Source organism: Homalodisca vitripennis, chromosome 8 (genome assembly GCF_021130785.1).
Source record: "Homalodisca vitripennis isolate AUS2020 chromosome 8, UT_GWSS_2.1, whole genome shotgun sequence".
NCBI classification, from domain to species: Eukaryota; Metazoa; Arthropoda; class Insecta; order Hemiptera; family Cicadellidae; genus Homalodisca; species Homalodisca vitripennis.
The window spans coordinates 39,621,387-39,638,198 of NC_060214.1; the positions used below are offsets into that span (position 1 = coordinate 39,621,387).

Genomic DNA, 16,812 nt, shown 5'->3' on the forward strand with positions numbered 1-16,812 from the left:
TAATAGTAGGTATCCTTCACATTACCCATAGTTATAGAATACTTCTACAATGTATTTTAAATTACTAATTTGAATTTGAGTTTTGGGAAAGTCTCAAAACTGATATACTTTACAGTTGTTTTTGTACTAAAAAAGGTATTGCTGTAGTAGATCAGTCCATTCTCTTACCAACGCATTAGTATATCGATAGTTAACTATTAGGAACTATTTAAAACATTATTAATTATACTAATTATAATTATATATTAATTATAAAACTATTGTATTATACATATAATTATAGAGTGTAATTGTGGTTATCATACGCATTACAAAAGTCGTTGTATACCAAACATTGTCGCTGGCAAATCTTGATAGTGACATATTATCACAAACTTTGTTCAGACAGGAAGGTAAGAACCAAGCAACTGAATTCGTTCTTGGATTTAAATACAAGAACCAAAATATGCGCGGTAAATATTTGCATTAATAAGTTTAAACTTCAGGAAGCAGTGGCTAAATTTACTTAATTCATTAAATAAGTAAAAATAAGAGATATTAGCCTTGTAATTACAAAGCACAGTGGGCGTCAGGGTAAGTGTTATAATCTTCCTTAATCTTATGAGTCACGGATTAAGTCTTTTAACACATTGCTGATCATAATTTACGTGAATAGTTCAAAAGTTTTTATAATTTCTCTCTTCAGTCTTGTTTACCCTCATGCCATAAAACTGCGGCACCACTACACGACCATTGTAGTGGTTCATGTTTTCCATGTACACTCTGCGAGCAGCAGAACACAACATACGCAGAACCAGCCTTTATGTGTCGCTCGCTCTTTGTCATGTTTTCCAACTGAATGTTTAATGGTTATATTGTAAATTTATTACCTAGCTCTGTTATCAGGCCAGGTTAGTCATGTGTTTTGTTTGTAAACGGAATCGTATATTTCCAATAGCATTGGAGGTTCTAAATGGGCGTTGTATCGATGCGCATGTTTCAGATAGAATTTCCAGTTGGAATTGTGTTTCGTTTTTATTTTATTTATTCAAAATCAACACAAATATGAATGTATTCTTCTTTGTTTCAAATTTTTCATTGACGATGGATGGTTTCGGACATTTTCCATCGTTATACGTTACAAAATGTATAAAACTATGTTTCGAGGTCTGAAATCTGCTTTTTCGTCACGTACAAACGGCCTGAAGACAACAGAAAACTAAAAATGCAGCAATGGATTGTCAGTAAAATTCAAAATAATTATGAAGTGATGTTATGAACGACACGATGTTCAGACGGGAGAGGATGAACCCAAGGTATGCCACTGCACGTGAGCCAAGAGCATAAGCATGTCACACCTGAACTAACGAAGGGGAATCAATGTGACATAACGATGGCAAATCCTACAGTTTATTATTATTTATATTTTTCGTGAGTATACTCTTGTAAAGCCACGGAAAGAGAAAGAATTACTGTCCCAATTATTAGGTTTTAAATTTGAACCATCCTATCTGGTAGTCTGCTGAGTGTTGAGATTGTCTACTACTCTGAATTGTGACAGTGAAAATATTAATATTAGTGCCGAGCATCATTATTTCTTCCAGAGTTCCTGGAATTCATCCTGTAAACGGCTAATCGCGTTCTTTCTTAAAACCTTTATTCATTCGTCTAGGCATGTACATCTGTTTCCATTCCACATTCCTCCAACATTACATTCAACTGTCATTATCATTATAATTTTGGATAATTTAATTAGATATACCACTGTATGCCATCGCTACGCTTAAGGTGACATTGTATGATGATAATAATGATAACAGTATTCTTAGTTTAAAGTTGGCTAATGACAACGACGTATGTATTGAAAGTATTAAAGAATTATGGAGACTTTGAAACGTTACGTGCTTATACTGAAGCGACGTTTCAAGATTTGGTTTCTTCTCACTTCTGCAGGTTGGAAAGTTTTTGTCACCTGAAGAAGACGAGATATTTGTAGAGCGAGTCAGTTACAGTACCCAATGTACTTAAAGTACATTATTTTAAATCAAACTGTAAGGGTTAGGCATGAAATATCGTTGAATTAAACATAAATATCTGAGATATCGTTTATAAGGACGCTCTCCTAAGTCAAGTTCCTTTGTAGCATACATTGCATTACCTACACGAAAGAATACTCATCCAATGCTAATGGAGGAAGGGAATATGTGAGCGCTCGGGTCGCTCTTTGTGGAGTGAAAGGCTTAAGTGGTAGGCGTATTAACGGTAACAAGCAAATTTAAGTGGGTAGCCCTAGCGTCGGACCTCAGAACTAACAGAAATAATCCTCCGGACTTCAGTAGACCTCATCCGTATGAAAGATTTATCTCCTTTGTAACTAATTTGATCAAAGGCATTACTCGTAACTTCCCAAACACACGGCTAATAATTGTTCAATGAAACAAGACCTTTGATGAAATGAAAGGGCGGAGAGGGTATCAAGGCGACGTCGTTTGAAGAAACATTATTTCCGCCCCCACTCGCATTATTGTTGCAAGTTAATTGTCCCGGTCGAGCAGTGTAATGCAGAGTGAACACTACAATATTCACTATGTCCGCTTTAATATTTATTTATCTTTAACAGCGCCAATTTATGATAATTTCTAATTCCTTTGTGTCTCTCTGTTCAACATTGCGAAATTCTTCACATCCTTCATTATAGGTAGATATAATTTATGTGTTAATTTACTATATTCATAGATTTTGTAATCATTCGAATCTTATGAACAGTTTCAAAGTTGAAGCGTGTGATATTAGTATATATACATATTTATAATGTACGTAAATTTGTAGAAGAATATATCGTTAAAGTTCAACTTTAAGTTTTATTGAAGGTACCACGAAAGCAATAGTCTGTGTAATGGTATTTTCTAGACGTATTCCAGATTTTCTTTTAACATAGACACATTATACTGTATAGTAAACATTTACAACGGAGCATCGACCGAAGGACCCAACAGAATGTAAGAAAGAGCGGGAGATGGACCGGCATAAATAAATAAATAAATAATGACTTTATTTTCAAGCGAATTTCAGTATTTACAAACTGCTTTTCAAATTAACTCAGGTCAATTACATAATAAGCTGAAACAGCATAAAATAAAGTATACATAAGTGGCTACCTAATAACTTAAATTAATTTCTTTTAACTTCCTTTTAAAACTTATTAAGGGTAGGGTTTTAACAGCAGGTGGTAGGGCATTGTATTCCTTGGGTCCAAAGTACGAGAATCCCCTCTTGCCCCTCTACAGGTGAACCCTCGGCAGTTGCAGCATGGCGTCCTGCCGAGTATGACGTTCCCTGACCGCCGACCGCAACATCAATCTTTTGTTCAGGTACGCAGGTCTACCAGTGTCAAGAACCTTGTGGACTATGGTGACAGTTTGTCTCCTACAAATCTCCTTAATAGTTAACACACTTGCTTTCCGGCGGTAACTTGTAATATGGTCAAATTTACGAATATTGTAAACAAACCTTACTGCACAGTTTTGGAGCCTATGAAGAATTGTAAGTTGTTCCTGACTCAAGCTGTAACCAAACACGGGAAGTGAATATTCGATTATAGGGAAAATAAGGGCCTGCACAAGTTGCAACTTTGCAGCCTCGGGAAGAATATCCTTCAGCCTGTAAAGCATCCTAAGTTTGCACATAACTCTACGATGTATCAACTCAATCTGGCTATTGAAAGTAAGCTCCGAGTCTATGCTGACTCCAAGAATCTTCAGCCTATCACACCTTAATAAATCAACACTATTGAGCGAAATATTTCCCATATCAGCATTTAGGGTCTGTTTACCAAAGTGCATGACCGAACACTTTTCAGGGTTCAGCCTGAGACCGTGATCTTCTGACCATTTACTAACTGCTAACAAATCATTTCTCAGCTGAATACAAGCCTCGTTTGCCCCTGAGGGATGGTAAGATAGCAAGAGTTGACAATCATCTGCATAGGCATGCAATGAACAGAAATTTAACTGTTAACTGTTAACAGAAAAAGCCATGTATCGAGTGAGTGGCAAGTTTCCAGGACCAAGAGGTATCGCACAAACGGGCAGACGGGGCCTTTTTCGTTTAAGGGCCAGCACCTTACAAACATACTATACCTGACTGACAGTGCATTTAATCTTTTTTTTGTGTTATTAGTTCGTAGGGCAGTAGTCCAGGTACTACTTCTAGTATAAACTCGTCTTATCTTATCATTGGTAAACGCGCGCCTCTTATCTTTTGCCTGTAATGAAACCTGCGTCAGTTCTGTCTGAATGTTGTGTGTGTCAATAAAGCGTGGTGAGTTGATCTGGGGTTGGACTTTGCAAGCTCGAGTTAATTTTTTTTCTAAAAGAGCAAGCAGCGCAAAGCGCTGCGCAGCGGGCAAGCATCGCGTGATCTGAGTTTTGAATAGGCAAGCTAGGGTCTTTTGTGCTGGCCCTTAAACGAAAAAGACCCGGCAGACGGACTGGCAGACATACGGACGGACAGTCCGTTAACCTTTTTGACGCTAAGATCAATAGTGTTCATCCTTGGATCAAGCAGAAGCCATGTATTGAGTGGCAAGTCTCTAGGACCAAGAGGTATCGCACAGATGGAAAGACAGACGGACTGACCTTTGGCATTTCGTTCCCGAAATCAATAACGTCCACCTTTGGACCAAGAGGAATCCATGAATTAATTTTCTAATGTGTAGGATCTTTCTATCAAACCTTTCTATCAGCTGTATATACTCACGGATAATGTTTTTAATAAGGCTCTGACGGGACTTTAACTATATACAATATGTTATGGTAACTATACTCGTAACAAATCACAATTAACTTTTGAATATATTTTGTGGCTAAGCTAATTGATCCTCTCCACCAACGAAAAAAGTTCAATCAGGAAATCTGTAAATTGACATCGTCTTGGTCACGTGATAAATCTCGCGTGTCTATAAGTTTTAATTTAGCGAAATATAATAATCATAAAGTTTAGAACTTAGAAATGGTAAATTAAAATATTCTACGTTATAAGCCATAAAGTAAATCGTTCTTGCCTTTATTTATCTAATAAAACCGAAGTAGTTTCGATTAAACGCGATCACCTCTTCTGGCGAATAAGTTTTTTGTTACATTAATATTTATATCAAAAAAACCTACAAATGTTGGTATATTTTGGGTGGGCTGTTTTTGTTAGTTCATCTTTCATCTTCATTCCTCCTTTTTTGTTGCTGGAGGTTTTTGTAGTTGGAATACGTGTTTGCACATTAGGTTTTCATGTCTGTGGCACTTTACTAAGTTGATAAAGTAATATACCTTCCTTACCTGCATTAAATCGGGATTGAAATACCCACTAAATAGGAAGTGAAGTAGTCATTTGTTAAATTATGGAAACTTGGCCTGATATTCAAAAGTGTTCCTAAACACGACTTTAAAGCTAGTTAGCATAAAGGCAGGTTAGAAATGTCCCTATACAACGTCAGTGCCGTACATACGAGTATATTATGTATTAAGGACCGAAAACTCCCAGGAGCGTTCACTTCCAGCTGAACATCCAGCTACAGTAAAACATTTACATGTGACTTACCCCATGGCCCATGGACGTCTAGAGCGGCACATTACTAACCGAATGTATCGAGATATTAGAGTAAAAGGATTGATCGACGGGTCAACTGGATGGATGGAGCTCCCTCAGTGATGGGAAGAACGGGTCTTTGAAATGATCCGGCTCATGATCCGGATATTAAGATCATTCAGATCCCTGACGTCACTCATTCCGTCTGTTCGATCAGATCATCGAATAAACCAATTAAAAATAAACAATTAATTTAGTAATTTATTTTGTCTTCATGTAATCGATTATTTTAGTTAAAATCATGAGTTAAAATCATCGTAATATTATTTGTTCAGTAAAATCAATTTTAATGGTCCAAAGGCTTTTTAAGTAAAATACCATAATAAATTCCGATTTTAGACGGGTTTTCTCTAGCAGATCACTGAAATCATAAAGAACTACGAGAACCGAAGAATGTAAGACTGGCTGGCGACTCTCAGCTCACGGGTCGCGACGCGATGGTTCGTTCAATCAGGAGTCGGTTCACTAAATGACCCGGCTCATTTCATCAGATGATCTGACGGATCTCAGATCATTACGTGACCCGGATCAGTAAGCCAGTTCGCTCATTATCTGCATATAACTAGTTTCCTTAGTTTTTAAGGGAAACATCACTAGTAATTCGTGTACTACTGTTACAATCTGACACTGCACTTCGGTGAACACTTTATTCCGGAATTTAGTCATCAATCAAGATTGTGGGTTTTATATTAAATTCCAAAATCAGAAGGTTTTATAATCCAGTCTGAAACATACAAGAATGGTGTAGTTAAAAATGCATTCCCAAACCCATATGGAATTAATACACAAAATAGTGTAAGTCTATGTTGGGGTCACTATCCTTGCATATCAGCCACCTATGGCTTTCTGATATCAGCTAAGAAAGCCTCTTAAGAGTCCTTTTCAACCAGTGTTAACTCTCGTTTGGTTATGAAACCTGCCATAAATTCGACTCGTGACAGTTAAGAAAGTTTAATTGTTTCCTCAGACCACTTCCAATTTGAATCCAAACATCGTAAATTACCAAATATTCACGAACCATCAGGAACGCCATAAATCCGAATACTACTTGTAGTTATGTCCTCCGCATACATTACAGTGAGACGAGTTAATATGCGTGCCGACGGCCATACCAGAGGCCGAGGCCATCTTGATTTATTACCTCGATTTTTTATGAGCAGCACGAGGTGGCTTTCTCAGATTTATGTCCGCCACGCTTCGGTCCTTCCGTGGCATTCGTTCAGGGGGATGTCGTCCGGATAATTTTGAAAGCGTGTAGCCTAATCTGGGACCGAATTCTTACTCGGTACTTTCAGCTTAATGAACACATTCGTCTTCAAGTTATGTGTGGTGATTATACACGCGTGGTGACCACTTCATTTAAATATCATCAAAGCCAAGGATTTCGAGTGCGGTGGAGGATGCGATAAAGAATACAGGAGCACGGTCAAATCTTCTTCCTTTTTGACTAGACGTTAGGATCTTGCAGGATTTTAACTGAGGTGCTTCTGACCCAAACTGATATTTCGACGCCTGGTCCGTGGGGTTATCAAATTTCAGCTCAAGAATACAAACTCATTCTTTTCAATTTTTGCTGTTTTTATACTGTTGATTATCGACCCAATTAATTGTTGATCAAGTCGTAGTGTCTTTTCGTAGTACAGAAAGAGTGATCAACTGTTTTGATCAGGATCAGAAACGTACGGTTGGTACCAACATATCATATGGTACAATGCTTTGTAAATACGTACCATTGTGCCACTATTAGTATTTTAATAATTGTTAACAATAATAGTAATGCCTTGTAGGATCAGTTCCATATTGTGCGCAATATTGTACAGAATGTTTTTCATTGCGCGTATTGTGCACAGGTGCAGTAGTGGGGAATGTTCTCTCATAGAAATAGTTTCCCTAACAGCATCCTAGCCGGTTAAGTAACTCTATTTTCATCAGCAGGACCTGTTTCTTTGGAGAAAGAGTTGGTGTATCATCCAAAGTCTTCGAGTTAATCAAAACGGCCAACAGCTTCCAAAATATGAGCCCCTGGTTGATATTTATATAGATTAATATTGATAGGTGGCATAATACAAGATTGATTTAGCTGTGTTAATCTTCAGGCCAAATAATTGCTGGGATTTCACTACTTTTTCTGAGAGGAAATCACAAAAATTTAATATACCATCGTTATATTCCTTTGGTGGAAACCATGTGAAATCTCGTTTTTTTATTACTGTTAATTTTAACTGATAACATGCATTTTTGTAGCAGTATATTGTTGGCTGAACTTATAAAGCCTATCACTCTTGGGACTGCAAAACTTTAGTCTGTTCGCACGATATCGCGTAAACGAACTGGCTATTGGCTTCAAATTCTACATGAAGCTTCATTTCTATATGAGAGTGACTGAATTTTATTTCGGTGCATGTCAATCTATGGGATTTGGCAGAGTGAATATTTGTGCATGGGTCTTATGAGTAAAAACGATTGCAACGAGAAAATATCGGAATAAAAAAAATTGTGAAAAAACTCCGATACAACGATAAGAGATTCAAACATATTAATACATGTAGCCTAACCATTCCAGCATATAATACATCATTTTATTGTGGCTAAGTGTGTAGTCTGTAATTATTTTAACACTGATATGAAATATCATTTAATGAACAAAATCTGAATGTACCATGCGGCAAGATGTGTCGAGAAAGATGTCATACGTATAATGTTACATCATGTCTACATGAATAAGATTTACAATTCATAATTTTGTGTTAAAATCTGTTTGATATGAGTGTATGCCTGTCTATTTGTCCGCTGGACATCTCGATATTGAAATGATCTAGAAGTTTGAAAATTCGCATGGAACTTTAGCGAAGCCTGATACGACACCTGGTGTGGCGTTACTTTTACCTTGTTTGTATTGGTTACGTGAATTATTCAGTAATATGGTTTTCGTAGAATTGATTCCTTTGTTATATTATGGTATGTGAACAAAGTAAACAATCTTTTCATTACTTTATAAATCCGAACTACAATTATTTCCCACGTTCTCCTTCCTTCAGTTTTCTTTCTCTGTATAGTTGAAATTAACGAAAATTGAATTTTGAAAGCTAAATGAAATATGTAATTAGCACTTAGCAGTCGTAACACAGTTTAACAAATAACAAGGTTGTTCTGGAACAGTCACCCCCCAACCCACCCCCATTCCATCACTGCCCCAACCCTACCGCCCCCCAAACCCTCCCCACACCGCGACTGAAATATTAATGAGACAGAGGCCGTGTAATTAAACTGAGGCTTTGCCTTTCCGCTAATTTAGGAGTTGCGGGGGAACTGTGACGTCACAGTTTTGTCTGGTTTCATAACCAAGACGCCTAAAACAATTGGCATTTTCATATTTCAACTGTAAATTCCTTAATCCCAAGTTTCAGCGTCAGTCATTCTACATGATGAGAGTGAAGAATGAAATTATGTATAAAAGAGTAATACATTAACTAATTTGCGCATTAATACAGACTACTTCTCTTTTGATGCGGGATTAAATTCATGATGGCATATAAATGAAAAATACTGTTTCAATAAATTGGAGCATATATAGTTACACAATAAATTTGTTAACAGCTTGACAATAATAATTATACATTTTCGAGCAATCTGTAAAAATAATTAATTTTCTAAAGTGAATATAGCCTAATGTTAATTTGTTTGAAAAGCAACAAAAGCCTTAATTCAATTCTTAACTTTTGCTGAAAGGCGTTCTTAACTCTATTATATCACTCTGTTGTCGTTAATATATTTTTATAAGTAGTGCACTGAAAGTAGAATTAACTGACACAATCAGATTTAAATGGAAGTGATATTAAGATAGAACAAAAGTTGATCCTTTAGAGACTGTAAGAAAGGCAATTCTCAGCAGTGTTGTGTGTGTTTTATCTTTGCCTGGCGTAAGGGCGAAGTGTTCGTGGTGAGGGGCTGCGGTAAGGTTATATACTGTTATAACAAGCATTCCCCTTTCGCTCTGGCAATTCCGGTAACTCATTCCTTGTAAGGTAAGAAACAGAGGTCGATTCTAAAGTAAATGTAACATAAGGCAATTCTTAGCAATGGTGTGTTTTTTCTCTGTCTGACGTAAGGGCGAAGTGTTGGAGATGCGTCGCTGCGGAAAGGTTATGCCCCCGTCCTGTAATATATGCATTTTTTACTAAAAGATATGTTAAAATATGCTCATGCTGTAGTTTCAGCACTGATTACAGGCATTAACATTTTGAAAGAGAATGCACTTTCTTGGACTAAAGCATTACTAACATGATTGTGTTTGAAATAAAAACTACTCAGATTAGTAAAAAAACCTCTGTCTGTCGATTTTGTTTTTAGTCCTACTAGTGTATTTGTCCCGCCGGAAATCACGCGGAATCCAACAAGAGGATTACCGGAAACGAATTCCACCGTGTGTGTTTCCTGTTCCGTCTGCGCGACTGCCATAGCATACATTTTACATTGCCGTGTTGTGCGACTTCAATAATTGTGCTGAATGATCACGTACATGACCATGAAACGTGATTTTTACGCACTTTGCTGAAGTTTAAACTTTTACAAACTGTGCAAGGTAAAGGAGAAAAAGTACTCCAAAGTACGTTCCACTGTTTAGTGTTCAACACAAGTTTCTAAACCAAGGCTACATTATAGTATTATAAGATTTTCGTTTCTGTAATTTATTTTACTGTTGTTTTTAATTTTGAATAAAATAAATGTAATAAAAGATAGTGTTTTGGTTTTGAAGTTTGGCTTATGATACACGAGAGAAATAATGATTGGTACGAATTTTTTACATTACTAAAACCTTCATTTTTTATGTATTGTTACAACACTTCAAACTGATGTCGTAATTATTGTGGGAGTATAAAACGTTTAAAAATTGTGTTAACCTGGAGGAAAACGTACCGTTCAGTCAAGTGAATGTGTAGTTTTCATCTATTACAGAAAGACTAGTAAGTCGTTACTGATAATAAATATACATCAGTCATATATAATGTTCTTCCCCTAGGAGCGCCAATTAGGCAAACTAAGCGGCAAAAAGATGTAAAGTAACAAGAATGTGTACAGGTTACTGTGTTTTAATTCGGGGGGGAAAAGTTGGACAAAACGGACTTGTGTTGCTTTGAAACTCGACTTTATCAGATAAACCATTACTTAAAGTGCCAGCGAAACACTGAGTAAATTACGCGTTAAGTTGACTAAAGTAGAAGAGCCCAATGTGCTGTGCCCGGGAATGGCTTTGAAGGTTCCAATAGCAACATCCCTACTCCTCGTCTAACCTTTTACTCATGTCTCTGTGACCAGTCATGTAACCAGTTATCAGTCTAGTTTTGATATTTTTTGTCAACGCGCGCAGTTTAGTTTTTACTACTGCGTACTTGAATCTCGGGAGCAACCGGTAGTTCCGAATGCGCAGATCATTTCGCGTCCCGGCTCTCTGAAATGATATGAGATCCGTCAGATCATGTGATGAAATGAGCCGGGTCATTTGGTGAACCGACTCCTGATTGAACGAACCATAGCGTAGCGACGAGCTAAGAGTCGCCAGCCAGTCAAACATTCTTTGGTCTCGTAGCTATTTATGATCTGAGTGATCTGTTAGAAATAGAGGAAATCTGTTTAAAATCTGAATTTATCATGGAAACAGTTACACCTAGTTGAAACTGTTGTATTTTACTTACAAAGCCTTTGAACCATCAAATCCTATTTTACCTTACAGATAATAATGATGATTTTTTTAACAATTATATTTCATGGAACACACGACAAAATAACGTCGAAATAAATGTTTTAAATTTTATTTTTAATATTAAAAACAACACTTATGATTTTAACTAAAATAACTGATTGCATCAAGATAAAATATCGTAATAAAACAATTATTTATTTTTTATTGGTTTACTCCATAATCTGATCACGCAGATGGCACGGTGCTGTTTCAGTGAGTGACGTCATTGATGTGAATGATCGGAAGATCCGGCTAGGATTGTATTAAAATCTATATCAAGTAGTTATTGAAATGATAGTTTTATTTTGATTACAAAACATTACTAATTTTGTATAATACAATTTTTTATATAAAATTTCTGACTAAAGGGCGGTGACAATTTATGATTAAACTACCGAAATCAGATTTTTCGGACACTGACAATTAATCCGTATGCAAGTATCAGATGTCCAACAGATTAACTTTGAGGTTAAACATTACTTTTACTGTCTCAGTTAATTAGGCTATAGGTATACTAATGTAACTGAATGTGTTAATTCAAGGCAGTGTAATCGTTTAGAAAAATATCCTGCAACTACTTTTACAGCATAACGGTTACAACACAAACGCATAATGCTAATTAAAAAGCCTGTAACCCTATTAAAAACAGCGAATAAATTAGATTTATACAATTAAATAGATTGAGGATTATTTAATTTTGATATATGAATTAAAATTTATCATACCCAAAGAGTTCTTCCAAAATGTCATGTACAGATCGGCGCGCTCGGGGTGACTCTCTGATTGCTGACGGGAGTGAGGTACGTCTTTTTCAAGAATAATGGGCTTTCCATAAGAGTCCATCCATCGGTATTCTCGTGACCCAAGAGGCAAAAACTGGAATATCTACTAATTTGTTCAGTTCCTTCAAATCACTCACAGAATAACATTGCGTAAGTGAGGTCAATGTTTCCTGAATGGCTAGTAGAGGTCAGATCCCTTGGTCCATCTGTAAAGACCACGTGTAAAAGCACGAATGTAAAATGTATACGCTTTGTTCATTGTCATTTAAAATTACTAAAACTGTATTATCAATCTCGCCTGCTAACAGTTGAAATTAAGGTATAACGGTTATAGGTAGAATTTAGTTTTACGTGTCATAAGTTTTTACGATGCATAAACCGGCTTTATTCCTGTGACGCTGTAAAGTGTCATATTAGTGATAATGAATTATAGTATCATATTATTATCTACGTATGTCTTTTACTCTATGTATCTGAGTAATGTTAACCGACAGTAAGTAGGTAAAGTACACACTACACTCATTACATAGTGATTAATATTATCAAGTTTCATCACTCAATTTTGAAGGGGCATTATTAAAAAGTGAGAAACTCAAAATAATATCGGTTCATATTTTCAATTTTTTGTATTAACATTGACAACAGTGTAAATAAAAAAAATCATGATAATTATAATTAATCTCGAGAGAGGTTAGAAAATTTAAATTTTGCTGTTTCTATTATCTGTTTTCACGAAACCTCAAGAACACACTGATTGACCTATGCACTTACGTTTTTTCATGCCGCTTCAGTTCTATGTAATTATTTTCAAGTTCGATGATGGCGCATGTCACTCCGTGAATTTTGGCTGACCTATAGTGAACTCTTTTAATTTTTGTTATGGGTCTATTATGGCAATGAGAGAGAAACAGTAAAAAATATGTAAATAAACGGAATACAATTATAGAAAATTTCCTAACATATTAACAGTTGACGTAGTGTTAACTTCTGCTATATCGGGGTTGCTGTCAGTTAAAAGAAATAACATACAAATCTAATATAATAATTTACCTTATATTTTTCATTCGTAAGAAATGAATGTGCGTTATTTTATTTTACCGCGGATAATTTAGTTAATAATATGTCAATAACTGCGAATTTATGTTGCAAAAAATTGCGTTAATCTAATTCTAATATAATCCAAAGAAAATGTTCCGAAACTGAATCATCTTGTTCAGTAATATGTCATTCAATAAACTTAAACGGTACAGAGGTCATCCATTTTAATTTTTATGAATCTAGAAAGACTCTAGGTTTGATCTAATCAAACTTCTGGTGTGCTGATGAATTCCTAAACAGAGCAATCCTCTGTTGTCATTAATCTAGGAGCACAGTACAGAGCGGTTTCTCTATTAGTCGCTCTATTGTCTGGTATAATTGGTTTCGAAGGAGAGAAGGGCTGCGAACAAGGAGGACTCAGGAATGACTTTCAAATCCGAATTTTTCATAATCCACATTTTATACAGACTTAATTTTTCTATTACTTATAGAATATACATAATTGTAATAAAATAAAGTTGCCTACAAATAACGTAAATATGGTGGGAAGGGTTGATTCAATATGAATGTTGGAGTTTGGCTCCAGTTCACATTCCTCTTAGTGCAGCGTCTGGAATCTGACTTTTCACAGACTTAACTCCTGGAGTCTGGAGTCATGTTCGTCTAAAGAGACCCAAACAATTTCGCAAGGAAGAAGTTCAAATGGACTATTTACATAATTTCTTTGTCAGAGACACCTAAACTGTAAAATATAGTGTAATCTAGGTGAAGAGGTGTTCTTATTGTTTCATAGGTAGTTCCAACGTACTAAGGGGCCATAGTGCACTCACTGTACACCTGATGTCAAAATGAGAATACCTTTTCACCTATATTGCAGTATAGTTTGTAGTCTATGTGTCTCTGATGTCGAAACGATGTAAAGAGTTCATTTGAGCTTCTTCGTCGCCCACTTCTTTGGATCTCTTCAGACTAACATGATCTCTTCAAGATTCCAGGCGTCCAGTCTGTGTCAGCGTCAGTATCCAGACTTGCACTAAGAAGAAGGTGAACTGGAGCTGAACTCAACATTCACAAAATACAGTTTATTTTCCATATCTAAATGTATCCGAAATTTTACACACTCCACACAGCTATAACTTATTGTTAACGTAGAAAACATCAAATTTCGTCTTAATCACTTCGTACTTAAAACCGCCTGTCTACTAGTGAAAAAATGTTGCAAGATTTTTTATTGAATAATTATAATTTGAAACTCATTTAAAGATATTTATTTCGTACTTCAGTTTGTATCTATTGCTTGGTTTTTATTGTATCAAAATGCCTGGGCTCAGTGGTGTGACAATGGCACAGTATCTGGCAGTAAAATGTTTTATCCCCGCTGTCGCTGCGGCAAACTTAAAGAGCTCTACCGCATGATAAAGTTATAGCGGGGTCTAGTGACGTCAGATGTGGGTGTTAAGTAGAACCCCTCAGGGTGAATCCCTTCCTTTCGTATATTTTTGCACGAAGCAAGTTGGCAACACTGTTCTTTGCTACCACCTAATAGTGCAGAGTTCATTTAAACAGGAGATTAAGACAAACAATAACAGATGTTTTCGGAAGCTACCCGTTTAATGTTTACTGGCCATTGTTTAGCATACGCGCGACGCACGCACGCACAGGCACGGACTTGTCAGCGTACACTACACATTACACGTGTACAAACCAAACGATTACAGCTGTTCGCGTCCTTGAAACCGTCATTGTGACGTGGTGTATATAATATCATCAGTTTATTTACGGGCGATGATTCTTGTTATGTGATGATAGCTCTTTGTAAACAGCCTACGCTAAGGCAACACAAAAGTGTAAGTTTTCAAACAGACTATCATTTACTGTTGGGCGGACAATTCCTTTACAAACGATAACTCCATGATGGTGGTGAATAATAGATGTGCACTACAAAATGCGAACTTCTCGTCCTCATTGGTTTCATACTGACATTGAATGCTTCACTGAATATTTTTAGTAGTCTTTGTTTATTTTAACAAAATAAAGGATGTTTTTTAAAACATTAATTATCATACAGTGTTATATTTTATCTATATACCTCCGTGATTTCGACTAAAGCACCCCTTCATTGAGTTTTTTTTTAATAGTCCTGTTACAAAAAGTGAGGTTTCACAGTTATCCTAGGCACTTACCTGATGTACTATTAAATTTGCTTTGACGTTTGCGTAAATATTTTGTATTTTGTCATATTTTTGTTGAACTTGTACATTAACTATAACAATGTTTAACCGGCGCTATTCTTAAACGGATACCCGCAGATAATTAGTGCTTAGCATTATTGTGTAATTTAGTATGATAAAGGTTTGTATCATGTTTGATTTATTTTCAAAAAACACATTCGGACAAACACCTTATAAACAAGCTAGATAAAACAGGTTACCATGTATTATTTATTTACCTGTGTTTACCTCCCGATTTAATTAAATAGCTGGGAAACACTCTGCGTATCCGTAAGTATAATGATTGATTCAGAATTGTCACTTAACATTTTAACTATATTACAATTGCGTAGTCGGTAGTTTTTTCGTTTAAATTCAAATTTCTTAGCTACAAAATTATATTTAAAGTACATAAATAATGAGCAATGTCTGTTTTAACAAGAAGGGTACGCATCACATAGCAGATTCTCACGGTTAGGGTTTGTTTTGGGGTCGAAGATGGCAGGTAAAGGCACAAAGGATTCATTAACCGTGATGGAAAATCGGTTAACAATTGCAATAAAACGAGCAGGATATCTGACAAGTTTTCTAATATTTTCAGTCGTTAATATTAACGACGGCAGATGTCCAAAAACTTATTAAATGATCCATTGTTAATAATGAACTTTGAACCGAGAGCAGTACATCTTTACACAATAATACTGCGTACTTTATATTGCGTAAGGTATATGCAAGTACGAGAATATACATTGAAATCTGTACTTAAATCCCCTTTAATACATGAATAGAGATAGTTTCTAAAGAACATTTTATGAATTTGAAGGAAACTAATTATTGATTATTTGGAACCAGAATATAAGTATAACGCCTATGAACACTGGTATATACGTTTTAAAAACGATTGAGTATATTATGAAAGTCAAATTTGCGCTGAATCAAATTCTTTTCTACAAAGTGGATAATAATTCAGGATGGTGCAATGTACTTTTATTTCTAACTGACACACATTACTTTTTTATCACATCAATTTCATTGGTTCTGGTTTAAAAGAGTGTATCTTTAGAATGAAAATTAAGTTTGGAAAACTAAATAATGTATGATCCGTTGGAGCAATTTCTATGTTAATTAGATTAATTATGTCCTTTACCGTGAGAAAACTGTAAACTGCTGCTTGCCGTTAGAATAAATAAATAAATGATCAGCAAGACCGCAACATCAACGGTTCAGTGTTGTGTATAACACTTGTAAGGAAATGTTGGCAATTGTATAACGAGCCATCTGTAGTAGATAGCAAAATGAGACTTTGAGTATTAACGGCACTCTCGTTCAATTAAACAAACCCTTTGAACTGCAATGGTTGTTAGTAATTGAATGTGGTGAAGGGGGAAGGGTTATACGTAAACGTACCCTTTTTATATCTCGC

General features: G+C 35.8%; 1 protein-coding gene across 7 annotated transcripts in view; it reads left to right on the forward strand.

Moving 5' to 3' along the window:
- The window catches only part of LOC124367579 (transmembrane protein 132E), a 482,196-nt gene that overhangs the window by 284,325 nt on the left and 181,059 nt on the right, over positions 1-16,812 (forward strand). The gene's annotated exons all lie outside the window — the stretch shown is intronic.